This window comes from Sceloporus undulatus, chromosome 2, assembly GCF_019175285.1.
Source record: "Sceloporus undulatus isolate JIND9_A2432 ecotype Alabama chromosome 2, SceUnd_v1.1, whole genome shotgun sequence".
NCBI classification, from domain to species: Eukaryota; Metazoa; Chordata; class Lepidosauria; order Squamata; family Phrynosomatidae; genus Sceloporus; species Sceloporus undulatus.
In genome coordinates this window covers 332,635,739-332,655,822 of record NC_056523.1, presented here as the reverse complement: position 1 = coordinate 332,655,822, position 20,084 = coordinate 332,635,739, and the positions used below count along the sequence as shown (strand labels likewise).

The 20,084-nt window shown below is 45.1% G+C and overlaps 1 protein-coding gene across 4 annotated transcripts in view; it reads left to right on the top strand.

Annotated features, from left to right (window-relative positions):
• CNTFR (ciliary neurotrophic factor receptor) overlaps positions 1-20,084 on the top strand; it is a 549,220-nt gene that overhangs the window by 361,042 nt on the left and 168,094 nt on the right. The gene's annotated exons all lie outside the window — the stretch shown is intronic.

Genomic DNA, 20,084 nt, shown 5'->3' with positions numbered 1-20,084 from the left:
TTGGTTTTTCTTATCCAGACTTTTTATGAAAATAGACTCAAGGTGAAAGATTTGCATGGTCTGAAGAGAAAACAGACTATAGACTCAAGAACCAGCACAAAATGTTTGCAAAGTGGTTAAATAACCAAAAATGCAAGGAAACTGGCATTCAAGGTCCAGGTTGAGTCTCCCTGATCCTGAATTTTGATATTCCAAAATATTTCAAAAACCAAAACTTTTTCATGGGTGGCTGAAATAGTGACACCTTTGCTTTTCTAATGGTTCAGTGGATGCAAACTTTGTATCATGCCTAGAATTGTTTAAAACAGTGTATAAAGTTACCTTCAGGCTATGTATAAGGTGCATATGAACTGAAGCATAAATGAATTTTGTGTTTAGACCTGGGTCCCATCACCAAGATGTCTCATTATGTATATGCAAATATAACACATTCTGAAAAAATCCCAAACACTTTTGGTCCCAAGCATTTGAATAAAATAGACTCAATGTGTACAAAGTGAGTGCATGACGAAACAAACAAACAAAAACTATGTGTAACAATGGAGAGTTATAGTTTAAATTATTGCTATTAAATGGAAGTTTCCTGGTGAGTTTCCAGGTGTCCTTTACATGCAGAAAATTATTACAAATATTACGTATAAAATTACTTTCAGGCTATGCGTATAGGGTGCATATGAAACATAAATGAATTTTGTGGTTACACTTTGGTCCCATGTCGAAGATATCTCATTATGCAGGTATATGCAAATAAAGGTATTCCAAAATCCTCCCCAAAAATCCAAAACACTTCCGGTCTCAAGCATTTCAGACAAGGGAAACTTGACAGGCAATGGTTGATAAACTTATAAGAGCTTGTCTTTCTACTGGTGGCCAGACAGAGTTTGGACCTTTGGTATATTGCAGAAATTGGTATTTAAACTTGTTCTTCTAAGAGGCAAAAGAGTCAAAGATACCTTTGAGGCCACCAGGTACTCATTTATCACACACATCTCTCCTGAAAATTCTGCTGGTGGTCCACTCTCAAAGTATGGAAGCAATCATGGAGAATCATAGCCAGTGTCTGTTGTTCTGATCTATTTCTGCCTGTGATTGATCTTATTTTGAATTCATTGAATGTTCTCTACAGGAATCAGTGAGAGGCGATCACTCACTGTTGTTAATTTGTGTAAATTTCCAATAAAAAAATAACTGGGAAAAAGAAACATGAATTTAAGAAATGACACATTGAAACACAGGCCAATGATTAGGTGTCATTCTGCAATGCACAATACATGATGCACAACTGCAGTGCACAGTGTGCAACTTGTAAACTGCAGGCACAGACGAGCATGCAGGCTGTTTTAATGTGTTTTAAACCTTCCTATCTCTTTTAATCTATTTAATATTTTAACATGTAATTTGTTTTAATTTTTGCAGTAATTTAATTCTGTTTCAATATACTATTTTTATATGCTTTTAATTTTACTGTTTTTAATGTTGTAAGCCATCTGAGTCCCATTCTTGGGAGAAGGGTGGGATGATGATGATGATGATAATAATAATAATAATAATAATAATAATATATTGAACTTATATGCCACCTTTCTCCTGGGACAGGATTTAAGGCAACTAATTATTTAGTCAATCCCACAACAATTTTTGCAGTTTCAGTGCAGCAGACTTTGCCAGACAACCTTTCTGAGTCTAGGGTTGCCATAGGTCAGGACCTCCAAACCGGGACAAATGTAGGACAACATTTTCAAATGTAGGACACATTTTATTAAAATGGAGGACACGCGAAAAATATGATGATTTTTTTAAAAATGTAAATATAAATGCATGTTTCTTAGGCATGATCAAAATGGAGGACATTTGGGCATTATTCCTAGACAGAGGCCAGAAATGTAAAATAAAAATTGTGCAAATAGCCACCCACCTCCTCCTCCTCTTCATATTTGGTGCCAAATCGTGCCAGGAAATGGCCCATTCTCCTCCCCCTGGTCAAGAGCCAGAGGCTCTCAGTGCTCCTCCTCCTCCTCCTCTTCTGAAGCTTCCTCTTTCTCTGAAGCTTCCTGAGGCTGGCCAATAGGAGACTGGGGCTAGAAACAGCCCTGCCCCTGCTGTCCTCCTATTGGCCAGCCAGCCTGATGGAGAGGAGCTGCTGCCAAACTGTGCTTGCGCTCGCGTGGAAGCGCAGCGCGCGCAAACCACAGCCAGCCATGCCCCGGGCAACTGCAGCCCATGGAGGAGGCGGAGGAGGAGGAGGTGGGTGGCCGGCTGGCCAGGCGGCACTGTGCAAACTAGCACGGCGCGTGCGCACGCTAACACATGGCGCACGCAAGCCGCAGCCATCCGTGGCCCGCACAGCTGCCTTGGGCGGTGCAGCCGCCGCTGCGGCCCACCCAGAAGGCGGAGCACGGAGGAGGAGGAGGTGGGTGGCTGGCCAGCCGGCCACATTAATGGCCGCCGGCTGGGGCAATGGCCGCATCGGGGGGCCAGCCCTGGAGCCGGCTCCGGAGGCGGGATTTGGCGGGAACCGGGACGTGACCGTACCGGTACCACCAAAACCGTGCATGTCCAACCTACCGGCGGGATATGGCAACCCTATCTGAGTCCCATGAAGATCTAGACTTGCACATCCTTGATCTAGATTTTTGAGACATCAGTGTCAGCCTTATTCGTAAGGGTTACTTTTCTCCATTTTGTCTTTCGAAGTGGTTTTCTGTGAGCCAAAGTAATGCCAAAAGGAAGCCTGAGGAAAGCTGTGTGGTTTATTTATTTCCCCTTGGCACAAAAGGAGCAGAACACTCAGCAAATGCCTTTCAGAGCAGACCAGCTCAGCAGAAGTGGCTGCAATGAGCACATAGCATCCATGCTGGGGTCTGTGGTGATGCAGTGGGCATTTGGAAGCGCAATCCTTCCCCAACACCAACACCACCTTTTTAAAAAATTAAATTTTATTGCCATAAAAAACTGCAGACATATAGACCAAAATGCTACATATCACAAACATCCACACAATCATCTCATTTTTATGGATCTTAATCTTAACCAATCAGCTGAATCTTCAATATATTCAATGCATTCTAAAATGTTTCTTAGCTACACATCTGTTCCTTCCTATTTGATCTTACATTCCCTCTTATTTTCTCACTCCTCTTTCACTTTCAATCTCTACTTCTCCTTTCTCTTTCTTCTTCCCTTCCTTCCTTAATCATTCTTGCTCTTTTTCACTTCATCTCTTCCAGTCCTTCCACTGACTCCTTCCCTTCCTCTCATTCTTCTTTCCATCTTCACCTTTTTGGAAGTGCAATCTTGATGCAGCCTCAGAATTGGTTTCTTTCTCTGCTGGGTCTGAGCAAAAAACAAACAAACAAACCCAAGGAAAGTGTACTGCTAAAGAGATACAAGGGTAAGAAAAGCACAGTCACTTTATGTGTACTGCATGCAAAATGAACAAGCAAAACTAACTAGGGTAACAACAGCGGCATGTGTTAGTAAGAGTGAAGTACAAATTTAGAAGCCACGCTCTGAAAGGCATTTCGACCAAACAGTCTTCATCGGCAGACACATGCGAAGTGACAGAGGCACAATGACAGCAAACACACAGGCGGCTGGCGGCCCACAGCCTTTGCGTTTCCCTGCTGCCAAATGTCAAATTTCATCACCCAAATGGAAATGGGAAAAGGCAACACACAAAACCAAGAAGCCCTGGCAGAAAGGCAAAACCAAGGACCCGACTGCTTCAGTAAACCATCACAATGTCCTCTAAATGATCTGACTTAATTCAAGTATTACCCTTTAAGTATTTGAAGAGGTGTCACATTGAGGATGGAGCAAACTTGTTTTCTGCTGCTCTAGAAACTAGAACACGGAACAATGGATGCAAGCTGCAGGAAAAGAGATTCCGCCTCAACATTAGGAGGAACTTCCTGACAGTAAGGGCTGTTTGACAGTGGAACAAACTCCTTCCTCGGAGTGTAGTGGAGTCTCCCTCCTTGGAGGTCTTTAAGCAGAGGCTGGATGGCCATCTGTCAGTGGGGATGCTTTGATTGAGAGTTCCTGCATGGCAGAATGGGATTGGACTGGACGGCCCTTGCAGTATCTTCCAGCTCTATGGTTCTATGACTTGTCCTGTCTTTTTCTTAATGTACTTCTAGTGCTTTTTCTTTTTCTTCTTTCATGTGCCCCCCATTTCTTTGCCATCCTGACACTTGCCCCCATCTCACCCCTGTGGCTGGAACCACGATTTTGTTCTTCTCCTAGAAACCAGATGATCTAGAGACTGGGAATCTCAGGGTGCATCTGCACTCTAGAAACAGAGCACTTTGATAATACTTTTAACTGCCATGGCTCCATCCTGTGGAATCCCAGTATTACTAGCCCCAATAGCCTCTTTTTATGTATTTATTTTATTATTTATTTACAGTATTTATGCCCCACGCTTCAGCCCTAAAGGCTCTCACTGTGACTGAACTTCAACATCAAACTCCATCCTGGAAGGCATGCCCTGTTAGGTAGGCCTGGAAAAAGCCCCCCAGAGTGATTCAGCCAGGAAGCACTAAAGGCAGAAAGGTATCCTTTGAAATTCAAATCCATTCTTTCAGTTTCAGAGACACAGGTTGCTCTGGTACCATCTGGGCATCTAAGGGACAGCCATATGGATTTGCCACCACTTTGTTTAGGAGGGCTACATTTTATTGCCCTGTTGGTTCCTCTTTCCTTCCCTGGAAAATTCCATCCCAAAGATTCCCAAGAATCTGCCCCCAAACCTAAAAAGTATAAAGGGCAGCTGTTTGCTCTTGGTTGTCTGGTTTTGGGAGAATCCAGGCAATTATGCTGTCGGATTTCATTTAGGCTGCTCAGATTTCTAGCCAGGCAGCAACCTGAGTCCATCGTTCCCACAATCTTCCCTCTGATTTGGAAACCTGGCCTTTGAACTGGTAATGTATGGTCCCATCCTTCTAATCTCTACCCCATTAAACCTACCTTTATTTTGTTAGCTCTTGTATGAGAGTGAGTGAATGCTTTTGTGTGAATGTTGCAACCCCTTTGCTGTTTCAATAAAACTACATTTGAACCTTGAACTCTGTAGTTCTAGTGTTTGGACCTGGTAAAAAGATCCCCACTTATTAAAGTCCCCAAAAGCCTCCTTCCTGCTGCCTTGAGCTAATTCATGAACACCTCTAGCAAAGTCAATTGTGGAGCAGTTTAGGTAACACTGGGATCTGTACTTTGTTGTGGCACCAGAGCTCTCTGGCAGAGAGAGCTAAATATCCCACAAAACTACAAGCCCCAGAATTCCCCAGAGGAACTCACAGCGGTTAGAACAGTGTCAAACTGTTTTAATTCTTCAGTGCAGATTAGCCCTCAGTCTCCATATCTCTCCCCTTCCTCCTCTCCAGATGTGCCATCTTGCTTGTTCCTTTTTTAGACTTGATAAGAAACTTGGAGCTACAGATGGAAAGAATATTCGTCCTTATTAATTTTCCTGGTGAAAAATAGGTTTCATGACTTTGGGGAAAACTGGTTGAAAAACATAACAGAGAGGGGAGAATTCTGTACAATCTTCTCCTAGTATCTTCACATTGGTTTTGTTGTAAATTCCTATCAAGTCATTTCAAATTATGATGGCTCTATGAAGGAGAGACCTCCAAGTCATGCTGTCATCAACAGCCTTGGTCAGGTCTTGCAGACCAAGGGCTGTAGCTTCCATGATTGAGTCTCTCCATTCAGAAAAAGAGAGGAATGGCCAGGGCGGTGGACACATTCGCTCCTGAGTGTCCCCTTTTACGGAGTGAAGCCAAACCAGCCCTTTGGTGCTCCAGGGAGTTGATGGTGATGAAGCAAGTGAGACAGAGACTAGAGCAACGTTGGCAGAAGACGCAAAGTGAATCTGACCGAACACAGGCTAGAGCTTATTTGAAGGCCATTTTTTGCTGCCAGCATTGCATCTGCATGGATCCGTCTAGCAGAGCTGTTCCAAGTGGTCAGGGCTCTTTTACACACTCACTCTCAAGCAGAACATGCAGACCACTTGGACGCCTGCTGTGAAGAATTTGCATGGCATTTTGCAGATAAAGTCACTCAGATCCGCTCTGACTTGGCTGCTACAGTTAATACAGTACCAGTGAATGTAACTTTGGCTCCTATCGGTCCAGTGTTAATGGATATTTTTCACCTTGTGCAGCCTGATGATGTGGACAGGATCCTTGGAAAGGTAAGAGCCACCACACTTGTCCTTCTTGGCTTATTAAACTGGCCAGAGGGGGACTGGCTGAGTGGGTAAAGGGGATAGTCAGTGCCTCCCTACAACAAGGCAGAGTTCCATCTTGCCTAAAGGATGCAGTTGTTGTTATTATTATTATTATTATTATTATTATTAAGCTTTATTTATATAGTGCTGTAAATGTACACAGTGCTGTACATACAGTCAATTAAAATAGATAAAATAAGCCTGCCTATGCCATACATTCTACAAAAATAGTTAAATATAACACATATTAATACATGTTAACATTCAAACAATAAAATGTAGCAGATAAAAGCTATCCCTGTATCCCACAATAATGAATAATTATCGGCCAGTGTCCAACCTACCATTTTTGGCCAAGGTTTTAGAACATGTGGTGGCTTCCCAACTCCAGGGGTTTCTGGATGAAACGGATTATCTAGATCAGGCCTGGCTATGGAACAGAGACAGCCTTGGTCGCTTTGGTGGATGACCTACGCAGGGAACTGGAAAGGGGGAGTATGTCCCTGTTGGTTCTACTGGACCTCTCAGCGGCCTTTGATACCATTGACCTTGGTATCCTTCTGGATCGCCTCTCTAGGATGGGACTTGGGGGCACTGTTTTACAATGGCTCCATTCCTTCCTGGAGGGGCAAATCCAGAAGATGGTACTAGGGGACTCCTGCTCAACCCCTGCTAGCCATTAGCCTGATGGGTCCCTCAGGGTTCTGTGTTGTCCCCTATGCTGTTTAATATAAACATGAAGCTGCTGGGAGAGGTTGTTCGGAGTTTTGGGGTGCAGTGTCATCAATATGCAGATGACACTCTACTACTCCTTTCCACCTCAGTCCAAGGAGGCTGTCATGGTCCTAAATGAGTGTCTGTCATTAATAATAATAATATGTTTTATTTATAAACCGCTATTCCAAATAGATCATAGCGGTGTACACGAAAATTATATAACAGTACAAGAAAAATCTACAATTAAGATACACTGTATCTTCAGGCCAGCCCCTGATGACGCTGGGCCGGCCTGCTCTCTCCCTCAACGGCCGAAAGATGACAGTTATGGAGGGAGGGCACTCATAATGGTCTAGATGAGGGCAAACAAGTTGTAACTTAATCCAGATAAGACACAGGTGCTCTTGGTCAGTCAGAAGGCAGGTCAGGGAATAGGGATCCAGCCTGTATTAGATGGGGTCATACTCCCCCTGAAGAAGACACAGGTTTGCAGTTTCTGGGTACTCCTGTACTCAGCTTTGAACCTGGAGGCCCAGGTCTCTGCAGTGACCAGGAGTGCTTGTGCACATTTAAAACTTGTGCGCCAACCATGCCCGTTCCTCGAGACACTGGATCTGGCCTCAGTGGTACCTGCCTTAGTTACATCCTGTTTGAACTACTCTAATGTGCTGTATATGGAGCTGCCTTTGAAGAGTATTCCGAAACTTCAGCTGATTCAAAGAGCTGCAGCCAGGCTGCTAACAGGGGCAGGTTATGGCGATTACACAAAGCCCCTGTTGAAACAGTTCCACTGGCTGCCAGTCTGTTTCCAGGCAAAATTCAAAGTGCTGGTGATGACCTATAATGCCCTTTATGGCCGGCTCATATAGGGAGACCATATCTCCCTTTATGAGCCGGCCCAGGCTCTGAGACCCTCAAAGGAGGCCCTCCTCTCCATCCCAGCCCCATCACAAGCACGGTTGGGAGGGCATGAGAAAAGAGGGCCTTTTCCCTGGCTGCCCCTAGACTCTGGAATTCCCTGCCCAGGGAATAGGCCAGAACGGCCCCTTTTTTGTTATCCTTCTGCCGGCAGGCTAAGACCTACTTGTTTAGACAGGCATTTAAAACAGAAAGGTTTTAAGGCATGTAATGGGATGTTGTTACATTGTTTTTATATATTTTCAGCATTTTAATCTTTTTAAATTTCATTTTAGCGTTGAATTTGTTTTAATTTTTGTAGTAATTTAATTCTATTTTAATATACTATTTTTGTATGTTTTTAACTATATGGTGGTTTTTTAATGTTTTAAGCCATCCTGAGTCCCAGCTTTGGGAGAAGGGCAGGATATAAATACATATAATAATAATAGCAGCACCTAAACATTAGGAAGAACTTCCCGGCGGTAATGAGGCCGGCTGGGCCCCAAAGAAGGAGGCCGCTGTGGCAAGGCCTCCTCCAAAGGTGGCAGAGCCCTGCAGGGCCTCAACCGACCGGCTAGGCCCCCCAAAAAGGAGGTTGCTCTAGCAAGGCTGGGCCGGGCCCTGAAAAAGGAGGCTGCCTCGTCGAGGCCTCCTTCAGAGGCGGCAGAGCCACACGGGGCCTCACCCACCCAGCTGGGTCCTCAAAAAGGAGGCCATCACGGCTCTGCTGCCTCTGGAGGAGGCCTTGCCACCGCAGCCTCCTTCTTCTGGGCCTTGCTGCCTTGCTGGGCTTGCTGGGCTCGGGGCAGGGTCTCCACTGCTGCCTGCCATGTGGGGCCTCCTCAGCCAGACAGCTGGGCCTCAAGAAGGGAGGCCTCTGCAGCAAGGCATCTCCTCCAGAGGCGGCGGAGCCACGCAGGGCCTCAGCCTTCCAGCTGGCTTCCCAAGGAGGGAGGCTACCACAGCAAGACCTCTCCTCTACCAATGCCTGCTGTGCGGGGCCCCTTTTGGCTCTGCCACCACTGAAGAACAGACCTTGCCACAGAGGCCTTGCTCCTCAGGGCCCAGGGCCCACCCTGGAAGGAGAGACGGAGGAGAAGGCGGGAGCCGGGACTGGCTCCAAACTCAGGCCAGGACATTCATAAACAGTTAAACGTGAATGTCCCGGCAGAGCCCTGGGCCTGGCAACCCTAGGACTAGGTGTGTGTGTGTGTGTACAATCAGGTTTCTTGGTACAAAAACAGAAAGGTGGAAGGGAGAGCAAGAGAGAGCCCACCAGTATTTCCCCACAAAACAACAACAACCATGTGCTTCTGAAAAACCGTGTATGTGTGTTTGTGTGTGTATAAAAGCACCATTTTCCCCCCCCCCCTATCCACCCCAGAAACACATGCTTCTATTGAGCAAAAGCCCATCTATCTCTGCACAGAATAATTCCTGAAAGAGCTCAGAATGTATGGAAACTAAGCAGAGGTGCACAGAGATATTTGTTTTCTCTTACAGTGGGGAGAAAATTGTGGAAATAATGCATCCTGGCATGCAAGGGTGAAACAGTCAAAGGTTGGCATCTCTCTCCTTCTCCCCATCTGGACAGGGAAGATAGGCAAGGAGGAGGCATCGCAGGTGGCATCAGATGGAGGGCCAAGAGAGAAACCTCCCCACCATTCTCTTCCTGTCTCTAGTTTGCCAAGAGATGGGCACATACCACCTTCTTGAGATGTTCAAAGCTGTTGGGTATTCAATTCAAGTCTTCACTTGGTCTGGTGAGGAATGAGAGCTCAGCTGAGCACTCCAATTCTGCAACCAGAAAGCCAGGCGGTTTGCAATTCAGACAAACACAACCACTTTAGGAAATGGTTCTCCTCTTCTTAGCCTTCCTGTGTAGTTTTCTCAGCTGTGATGGTGTATTTTTGTCTCCATGGTAGTCTTTCTTTCTTGGCTACAGGCAAAGTCTCTGGGGGAGAAATCCACCACTTCACTCTTGAGAGGAGGCGTCAGCCACAGAAGGCAGGGAGGGCATTGTGTTGGAGTGGAAGTCCTGCTGGTTTGCATTAGAGTAGGGTTTATCCAGAACTTTCCCCAAAAGCTGTCGTGCCTTTAGGTGACTGTGTACATAGCTGCGCAGGGGGATTTGCAGTGCAGGGGACCTCCTGGCGCTGGTAATGGAATTATGTATGCACGGCGCTAATCAGGTGAGGTGCTGGTGGGGTAATTAATTTAATTGGCAGGATTTCAATTTAACACTCCCCCTCCAGCCCACAATTAACAGTCCTGTCACAGTAATGTGTGTCACACAACAGCTCTAAAGTCTTGGGAGAACCAACAACTGTTCAACAGTGGAAGATGCTGCTGCCTCTGAGAGTGATGGAGTCTCCTTGGAGGTTTTTAAACAGAGTATGGATGACCATCTGTCAAAGGTGCTTTGTGTGTTTCTGCATGTCGAGGGATTGGATTGGATGGCCCTTGAGATCTCTCCCAACTCTGATTCCATGATTCTATGATTCTAATTCCCAAACAGAGATAGCTGGCACCTTGCCACCCATTGCAGCAGGGGAGAAAGAGAGAGGAAAGGCTCCATGCTGGGTGCCCTCCTTTTGCAGCCGCCTCCAGAGACTAGGACCCGGAGCAATGGATGCAAGCTACAGGAAAAGAGATTCCACCTCAACATTAGGAGGAATTTCCTGACAGTAAGGGCTGTTCGACAGTGGAACACACTTCCTAGGAATGTAGTGGAGTCTCCCTCCTTGGAGGTCTTCAAACGGAGGCTGGATGGCCATCTTTCGGGGATGCTTTGATCTGGATTTCCTGCATGGCAGGGGGTTGGACTGGATGGCCCTTGCGGTCTCTTCCAACTCTATGATTCTATGATTCTCCAATCTGTCACTGCAAAGCTGGCAAAGGCGAAGGAAGGAGAGGGGAAACCACATGCAATTGGATAGGGAAAGACCTGGAAAAGCCAAGAAGTATATACAACAAAAGCAAACACAGCCAAGCCAGGCATTTAGCTGTGAAGAAAGCTGGTCGGAAGAAAATCAACTCATTTGAAATGTGGTGCTGGAGGAGAGTAGTATGGACTATGGACTGCTAGAAAGACCAATAAATGGGTCTTAGAGCAAACCAAGCCTGAATTTTCCCTAGAAGCCAAGATGACTACATTGGGGCTGTCATACTTTAGACACACCATGAGAAGACAGGAAAGAAGATGATGCCTGGAAAAAGTGGAAGGCAGTAGGAAGCGAGGTAAACCACATTCTAGATGGAGAGATTCCATCAGAGAAGCCATGGCTGCCCTTAGTTTGCAAGACCTGAGCAGGACAGTTGATAAAAGGATGATATGGAGGTCTCTCTCTTTGATGGTGTTGCCATAAATTGAAGTCAACCTAACGGCAGTTAAGAACAATTAGAATAACAAAAGACAGTTTTTAAAAACCCAGTACAGTTAGACCAACACAGCACTCTCTAAAATGTCCTTTCTTTAAAAGCCTTCACTTCTGAAAAGCCTGTGAATCGTTGCTATTTTTTCTCTCTCCAAGGAAGTAATAAGTAATTTTAGCCATTTCCCTTCGGCTGCTGGGGGGGGGGGGGGGGCCTTTCAAACTTCATAAAACAAAATTTGCACATAGTTCTTTTGTGCAAAACAAAACAAAAAACAGCTTTGCTTTCATCCCAGGCAGCTGTGTGGTTTTCTGTATACCCACAAAGAAGACCTGAATTGCAGAGATTCTTGTCAATCCATGATTCGCCTTGCCAGAGTTTTCAGAAAACACATTATCTGGCCATTCTTCAATTGTCTTCTGTCCATCTCTAAAAGTCTATGTAATAAAAGTATTATTATTTTCATTAATATTATTGATATTATTAATGATATCTGATCACCCTGTTCTCTCCTTGCTGTCCTTTCACCAGCAGCCAAAGCCAATAATAATAATAATAATAATAATAATAATAATGGCTTTGCCTGCAGATTAAAGGACAGCAAGGAGAGAACAGGGTGACCAAATGCCGCAACCACAAAGGAGAGCAAGGCCACATAACATGTAGGACATTTTAAAGAAAAATGCCAGATATTACTAAATAAAAGCTAAAAATACTAATATAAATATAAATTCATTTCATAAATAAACCACATTCAAAAATAAACCAAATATGGTTTATTTACAGCTATGTTGCAGTTGCTATATTTTATTATGTACTCAACTGTATTTTTCTGATGAACTTCATTAAAATGCCTTGCTGGCTTGCAATATACTTATTTAACTCTTGAGCAAATGCTTAAAATTGTACTAGCAACAGACCCTTGACTGAATCTACGTTTAAGTTATTCCTTTCATTTGTTCATGTGCTGAAATCAAGGTGAAGCCCCTTTCAAAATTTAAACTGTGTCCTCAAGCTGCCCAATGCCAAACATGTTTGCTGTCTTTTTCCCTTCTGAGGAACAAATGGGGTCTGAGCTCTGGGTGCAAGTTTTGTCTACTGCTGCTCCTAGGAAAAAATAACTTTTAATGGATCCATCTTCTGCCCCTATTTGCAGCAAGGACAGATTGCCAAGTAGATGAATTTCATGCGAAGGAACAGCAAACATGGTGTTACTCAATGGGCTTCTTAAAATGGAAGACATTTTGAAATTCCTCCTGGACAGAAGTTTGAAATGTAGGACATGTCCTGAGAAATGAGGATATCTGGTCACCCTGGCAGAGAATCTTCTAGGCCTCCCTGAGTTCTAGGTCCTAGACTAGACACAGGCTGCATCTAGCCTGCCAAAATAATGCAGTTTGACAACACTTTATATGTTGCAGCCCTATCCATAAATGGCTTCTATAGCAAATCAAGCCTGAATTCTCCCTAGAAGCCAAGATTATTAAACTGATTATTAAACATACTTTGGACATTTCATGTGATGATGTGATTCACTGGGAAATATGTTAATAAAAAGAAGAATGCAGTACAGGTGGATTGACTCCATCAAGGAAGCACCAGCTGAGTTTGCAAGACCTGAGCAGGGCTGTGAGTGACAGACGGACTTGGAGGTCTCCCACCCAGAAGATCATAAGTCAAAGTTGACTTGATGGAAAGTAAGAACAACAAAGGGGAATGTGCACACGCCTAAGATAGGAAAGGATAAATTTGGGTCAACAGATGTCAGGAACAATTTTTTTTAAAAAAATATCTCCTTTCCTTTTTGCAGAGCTGGGTGCTTGGGGTGATGGGAAGGGTCAAAGATGTCCTAAAAGGATGAAGGATGTTCCCTGATCTTCTCCCTCTCCCTCTTTGGATAGATTAAAGATGTTCCTTGATCTTCTTTCCCCCACTCCATTCCACTTCTGAGTTGAGTTGAGAATGCAAAAACATGAAAGGAGACTCACAAGGCCAGGTCACCTCTCTTGAAAAACAAAGGAGATTGAGGGCCAGGACGTGGTAATGATTTCCAAATATATAGCAGGCTGTTAGGAAGGCTCCATTGAGCTTCTGAAGAATATACAACCTCATCTTGGAAGAGGTTAGCTGTAGGTTCAGGGAGAAAATAAGTTTTCTAAGAGGAATGATGCAGTGGGAGATGCAACCAAGTGAGGCAAACCCAGTTCCTATTAGTAAAGGCTTTCCTATAGCATCCCAAATTTTAGGAGCAGAATGTTTGTAATGACTTCTTGTCACCATGGGGAACACAAGATGGGTGTGTGTGGTTGCATTCATGCCTGGCTTGTGGGCAATGGCACAGTGGCTGTGAGCTCAGTGGGCCAAAGGATTCAGTCTGGATTTTACTTTGAACTTTAAAGGTACTGATAGTTCATTCCTCCCAAAAATATCAGCACCTGATCAGGTCATTTGAAGTTCACACTGGAACCAAGGGCAGCCTCCCTACCTCCACTGATCTGGTGATCACCAGAAAAATCCTGCTTTGAGTAACCCCTTTGGAGATTTGCTTGGCCACTTGGAGAAAGCAGGAGGTTGGACAAGTAGAGGAGTCTTTCATAGAACCATAGTTGGAAGAGACTCCCAAAGGCAATCCAGTCCAACCCCATTCTGTCATGCAGGAATACACAATGAAAGCATTCCCGACAAAGGCAAAACTATCACATTAAAGACTATAATCGCTGCTAACATAGCCACCATTTTCTTTGCTTTGCCTTTTGATCCCTTTTTGATGCACACATTTTCTTAGCCCCACTTGCATCTGGTTGCCTCCCACATTCACCATGCATTTACTGTAGTTCCCTCCTCATCCATCTAGCCTTTAGGAGGCACACAAACAGTTGTGCCTACTGGAATTTTGTAAGTTCTTTGCCATCCCTTCCCTTTGCTTTTTCCTTTACATTATTTGTTATGGGCCCCTAAGTTTTATCCTCAGCCTATCCACAGGCCATAACAATTTCCATAATTTTGGCCCTAAAACACTTATACAAAAGGTTAACTTATAGTTGAATATGAGAAGGCATAACTCATTGGAAAAGACAGTAATGTTAGAAGAGGGTGGAGCAACCGGAGTCTAGATATACACTAACCAAACATAATATAGGTTCTTTCCATTATGGGTATGTCTGTGTGTTATCCACCATGGAAATTCTTCCATCATAGGAAAATATTAGGATGAAGTACTAAATCCAGGGCTGAGATGTGGCTTTGCTGTAAAGTGATGCTACTCAAAGTGGTGGTTCCTGGATTGCTGTCAGTGAGTTTCCAGGAAAGAAAGAAACCATTGTACCTAATGGGAATAAATGTTGTGCTGGTCCCTGGTGCATTGGAAAACAATACAGTAATTGCCAATCCCTCGCACAGCCGTAAGAGGCATGTCCATAAAGGATTATGGATGTACAGCCCTGGAGGTAGAGAAACAGACTGTCACATATCCTGGGCATAGATCTCTATTGAGAAAAAGTCCAATGTAATGATGACTGCCTCTGGATCATTAATTTAACCAGAGGGATTTAACTAGACCTGCTTTCCCTGGTTGCTCCACAGCATGGCTATGCTGGCTGGGAATGGTGGGCATAGCAGTTCAATCCAACATCAGGGTGTTGGGTAGTAGGGATGACTAGTCAAAATGTCCATGGGTGAAGGCAAGCAGAATGTCCAGGCATGCACTGGAGATGGATAGGCCTTGAAAGGTCTCTGGTTGCACAGCAGATGTGAAAAGACACCCTGCAAATTCCACAGGTGAAACCTGGAATACCTATGGCCAAGTAATAGACAAGCTAGGAGTGGCTGCAGCCCTTTGCTTTTGCCCAAGCCTCCTGGGAAGGGCAAGACTCTCTCCCCCTCCTCTCTGCTCTGCTGAGTTAACCAGTGCAAACTTCTTTTGCACCTTGAACTTAGTTTGTAGCAACTGAAGTAAGATGAGGACAAAGAGGGAAAGAGGTAGGCGGAGAGAGAAAACAGGACATTTTAAAATCAACTAAAAAGTGATATGATGGAGGACTAATCAGGACTATCTCAGCTAAATCAGGACAATGCCAATATCATCCTACCAATGTTTCAATGGGTGGGGAAGGAGACCCCTTGCCTTAATTCATCCCAACCCTTCAAGTCTGTCCCTCTTCTCTTGCATCTGCAGCCTTCTGCCTGGCAGATGATAGTGTGACTGGACTTTAGGAAGGGAGGATAAACCAGCCTCTGGTCTCATCCACTTGTATCTCCTTCCTAACAAACCCAGAAAAGATCTATGTGGTAGTGTCAACAACCCATCTCACTTTTCTTTCCCTCCTATTCCAAAAAAGCTGCCACTGCCAGCGACAACCTGGGACTTCACTGGAGGATGCAGAGGGTGTGAACTTCACTGGGTGACACCTCATGGAACATCTGTCCAAAGGACCCCCCCCCCAGTTGCCCTCTGCCAGCCAGGGTGCTTCTGTCATCCATCAACTGTGGCTGCTACTGGTGGTGGGGTAGAGCTGCTGATGTCCAGCAGCCCTTTCTGGATCTGGCACAGCTTCTGGACAAGTGAGAAAGGTAATCACTTCCCTTTCTCCCCATCCAGCAGCTACGCCAGACCAAACACCCACTGCCAGGTAGTGGCAGCATCGCACCCCCATCAGAAACTGCTGGTGGGAAGGCCGGGGCTGCCTTCCAGGCCGGGCATGGTTGCTGGCTGGACATGGCCTTACTTTCTTGCTCACCCAGCAGTCATGCCAGACCCACCTTGGCAGAGGTGGCCTGGTTGGCAGAGGGTGGCAGCTGGAGACTGTGACAGTATGAGTTACTGCGCTGGGGTGGCACCAACCCTAGTGATGCCACTGGTGAGAATGACACTGTTGACCCAAGATGGAGAGTTGGACTGAGGTCCAGGCCTCATGGTCTCCTTCTTCCAAAGCCACAGAATTCACCAGCCCAGGACTTCCTAGTCTAGGTGTCCCTTTGGCCAGGAGGTATCTTTTACCTCCTGTGCCAGGAGCACCACCCATCCCCACCGTGAGACATAGGTCTTTTAGCTGGGTTCTGTGGCTCTCCTTTAGTGGATCCAGCCAAGATCAGGAAAACCCTGCAGGCAGGAGCTCTGTATCTCTCCTGGCTCCAAACGGGGATGAAGCTCCAGCCTCCGATGCCAGATCTCTGCCAAAGCTGCTCCTGGGACCATCTCACTGTCAAACTTTTCAGCCTCAGCCTGTCTCAGACCAGACAAGCTTTCATTTAGAAAAGAAAATGTTTATGCTGGATTTATTCACACTTGTTGCTTTCACTCTGCATATAGATTGTTTTGCCTGTATGAGGAAAGTTGCCAGGACCTCCCAAATGTCTATACAGAGAAATAACCACCCAAGTATCCAATCTCTGCTTTCAGGTGTGGTGATTGTATCCTAAGGGGCTGAGTCCCACAAGCAAAATGACTGGTTTGCACATTTTCTGAATTACTCTTATTTCTCCTCATCCCTTTCTTTGTTAACCAAGGAATACCTGTGATGCAACATGCAATGGGGCCTCTACTCCTAAGGATTTCAGATCTGAGTTTTCAGCTCTGTTTTGCAGGTGTGTGGATTCAGATGAATTCAATTCATTAGTCCCTAATAATAGCATTGGAAGAGACCCCAATGGACATCCTCTTTTGCCATGCAGGAAGACACCATCCAAGTCCTCCCTGTGACAGATGGCCATCCAGCCTCTGATTGAAAATTTCCCAAAAAGGAGTGTTTACCAATCTCAGAGGCAGCATCTTCTACTGTCAAACTGCTCTTGCTGTCCAGAAGTTCTTCCTAATGTTGAGGTGGAACCTCTTTTCCTGTAGTTTGGATCCATTGCTCCATGTCCTATTCTCTGGAGCAGCAGAAAATAAGATTGTGCCATCATCCTCCATATGACATCCCTTCAAATATTTAAAGAGGTCTACTGTTAACTCACTGGTTTAATGTGTTTGCTGTAACTGGAACTCACAATAGGATTTGGGCCACAATCAGTCACCTTACATTTGAGCATCGGACTATGACTACAGAGATCATGATTCAGTTCTCCACTCAGCCATAGAAACCCACTGGGTGAGGCACACACTCTCAGCCCCATAAAGCCCCATTATAGCATTGCCTTTGGGTCTCCATAAATTGGAAATGACTTCAAAGCACACAGCAAAAGGGATACCTTTATTGCAATATTTTCTCAAAGACCCTCTGTGCCCCTTTACCCAGTCCTGGCCTCCTTCTCCTTGGTAACATCTTTTCCCCAGCCACCCCCAAAGTTATCAGTGTGAGTCATGCAGGCAGACATGGGACAATTCTTCGCTGTTTTGGCCCCTGGCTCTTTAATGCTGTTTAAACAATTACGCACTTGATAAATTTTGACAAGAAGAGATAGAAATAACCCAGGAGAGTTGAATTGAGTGGAAAGGCTCTAAACACATGCCCCTTTTCTCTCTTGCCAGGCTCTCTGGAGGGATTTTGCATTGTCTGCCAACAAAACAAGGTGGTGTTTGGAGAAAGGAGGGAACGGTTGGGAGGGAGAGGTAGGAACTAATCCATTACTTATATGCTTTACGATCTTAGCCCCCAGGGAAGACCACTGCCTTTTCTTTGCCATGGTGGTGGTCTGTCTCCTGCCAGGGAAGTTGAACGTGCCAGGATTAATGGCCAGCAAACAGCAGTGAAAGTGGCCATGCTCTTTGCAGCAAAGCCAGTGAACTTGCAAGAATTGGCCTTAGAGTTGTCAGATCTTAGGGCCTGAACTGGAATCTCAAGGGTTATTCAGATGATGAAAATAATCCAGGTAGAATCTGGGTTGAATCTTTGTTGTTCACAAGCATTTCAAATGCATCCAATTAGTTTTTCTTAGGAAGGCTACCAAAAAAAAAAACAAATTAACCCAGGATAATCAATGTTAGATTTTCTTCTGAGTTTCTCTAAAAGATTTGGATTCTCAGCTGTGTGAATAACTGATGCAATATGTATAGACCCAGGATAAACTGAGCCTTGAACATGCTTGGGCATGCTCAAAATGGAGGACCTTTGGAATTCCTCTTGGACAGAAGGCTGAAATGTAGGACATGTCTGGGGAAAGAAGGACATTTGATCACCCTGGAAGGTACACACAACAAGAAGCTGAAAACAGTATAAAACGACATTTAAAAAATATACAAAAGATTTTTTGAATAAAGTTTTACAAAGTGAGGAAGGCTTCACTGTCAGCCATGCAACTGTGGGAGTAGGCTGAAGACTATGAAACCTCATGCTACCAACTTTTTTCTTCCAATTGGTCTCAAAGGTGTGATTCCCAAACTTTGGACCCCTACATGTTTTGGACTTCAGCCCCCAGAAGCCCCAGCCTGCTTGGCCAACAGTCAGGAATTCTGGGAACTGAAGTCCAAAATATCTGGAAGACTAAAGTTTGGTAACCACTGTATGTATATTGATTTTCCAGACTACCTGGAAAAATACCTATGAATGCTTTTTTGGATTATAGAGACAGGACGTTTCTCTTAACCTGCTACCAGTTTGCCATTCTTCTGCCCCTCTCCTGCCTCCCTCTCCTCCTGCTGTTTGCCCCACTGTGGACTGTGCAGAGCTGGCTGCAGAAGCATGAAGCATCGTTCACTATGCACAGTGGAGGTCTGGCCTGGGGATCTGGACAGGTTCCCCAAGGCGGGCCTGTGCTATGCGCTGCTAATGTGATTAGCGGAGAGAAGGAAAACCAAAGATGCATTTGAAGCAGCCACACACAGGGGTGGTGAGAGGGTGGAAGGGGTCACTTCTTGCATGGAAAAACATCTGGCTGACCCTGGGCAGGCTGGGGAGGAACAGCCAAGCTTTCTCTCCCTTGCACCTGCAAATATTGTGTGTGTGTGTGTGTGTGTGTGTGTGTGTGTGAAAGAAAATACGCAAGCGTGCATGCTTAAGCTTCTTTAGCAACTTGCTCTTTGTTAGTGGCTTCATCCCCTGATCGTGCTGAGAAAAATAAGCAAAAAACATAGGAATCATAAAATCATGGAGTTGGAAGAGACCCCCCCCCCAGGACCATCCAGTCCAAATCCCTTCTGCCATGCAGGAAGACACAGGGCCCAAACAGACAGACCAAAATAAAGCTGCTTTGGGTCACTGTGGAGGTATGCTGTTTAAACGATGCATGCATCCTAAGAGGCCAGAAGCTGCGCCAAAGCCATGCTTTAGTCCTAAGGACTGGGGCATAGCTTTGGCGCAGCTTCTGGCTTCTTAAGATGTGTGTGCCATTTAAACAGCATACCTCCAAAGTGACCCAAAGCAACTTTATTTTGGCCTGTCTGTTCGGGCCCACAGTCAAAGCACTTCCAAAAGCCGGCTATCCAGCCTCTGTTGAAAAACCTCCAAAGAAGGAGACTCCATCATCCTCCAAGGAAGTGTCTTCCACTGTTGAACTGCTCTTACTGTCAGGAATGTAGAAATAGTGCAGGTAGGGATCCAAAGATTATCCATTCCAGCTCTCTTTGTAGTTGTGTGTCTTCAAGTTGTTTCTGAGTTATGGCAACCCTAAGGAGTTTTTCTACCAAGCTTTATTCAGAGATGGGTTTGCCATTGCCTTCCTCTGAGGCTGAGAGAGTGTGACTTGCCTCAAGTCACCCAGTCATAGCTCAGCACTCAAACGACTACACCATACATCTAAAGCACTCCACACAGTCTCTCCTTTAAAACATCCAAGGGAAGAGAAGCCACCTAAGCAGCAATTGCAATCAGGAATTCCTTCCCAATTTTTATTTAGCATCTCCTTTCCTACAACTGAATTTTATTTCTTCAGGTCCTGCCTTCTGCAGGCCACCTTACCCTACCAGTCCCAGTGAGCACCAGCT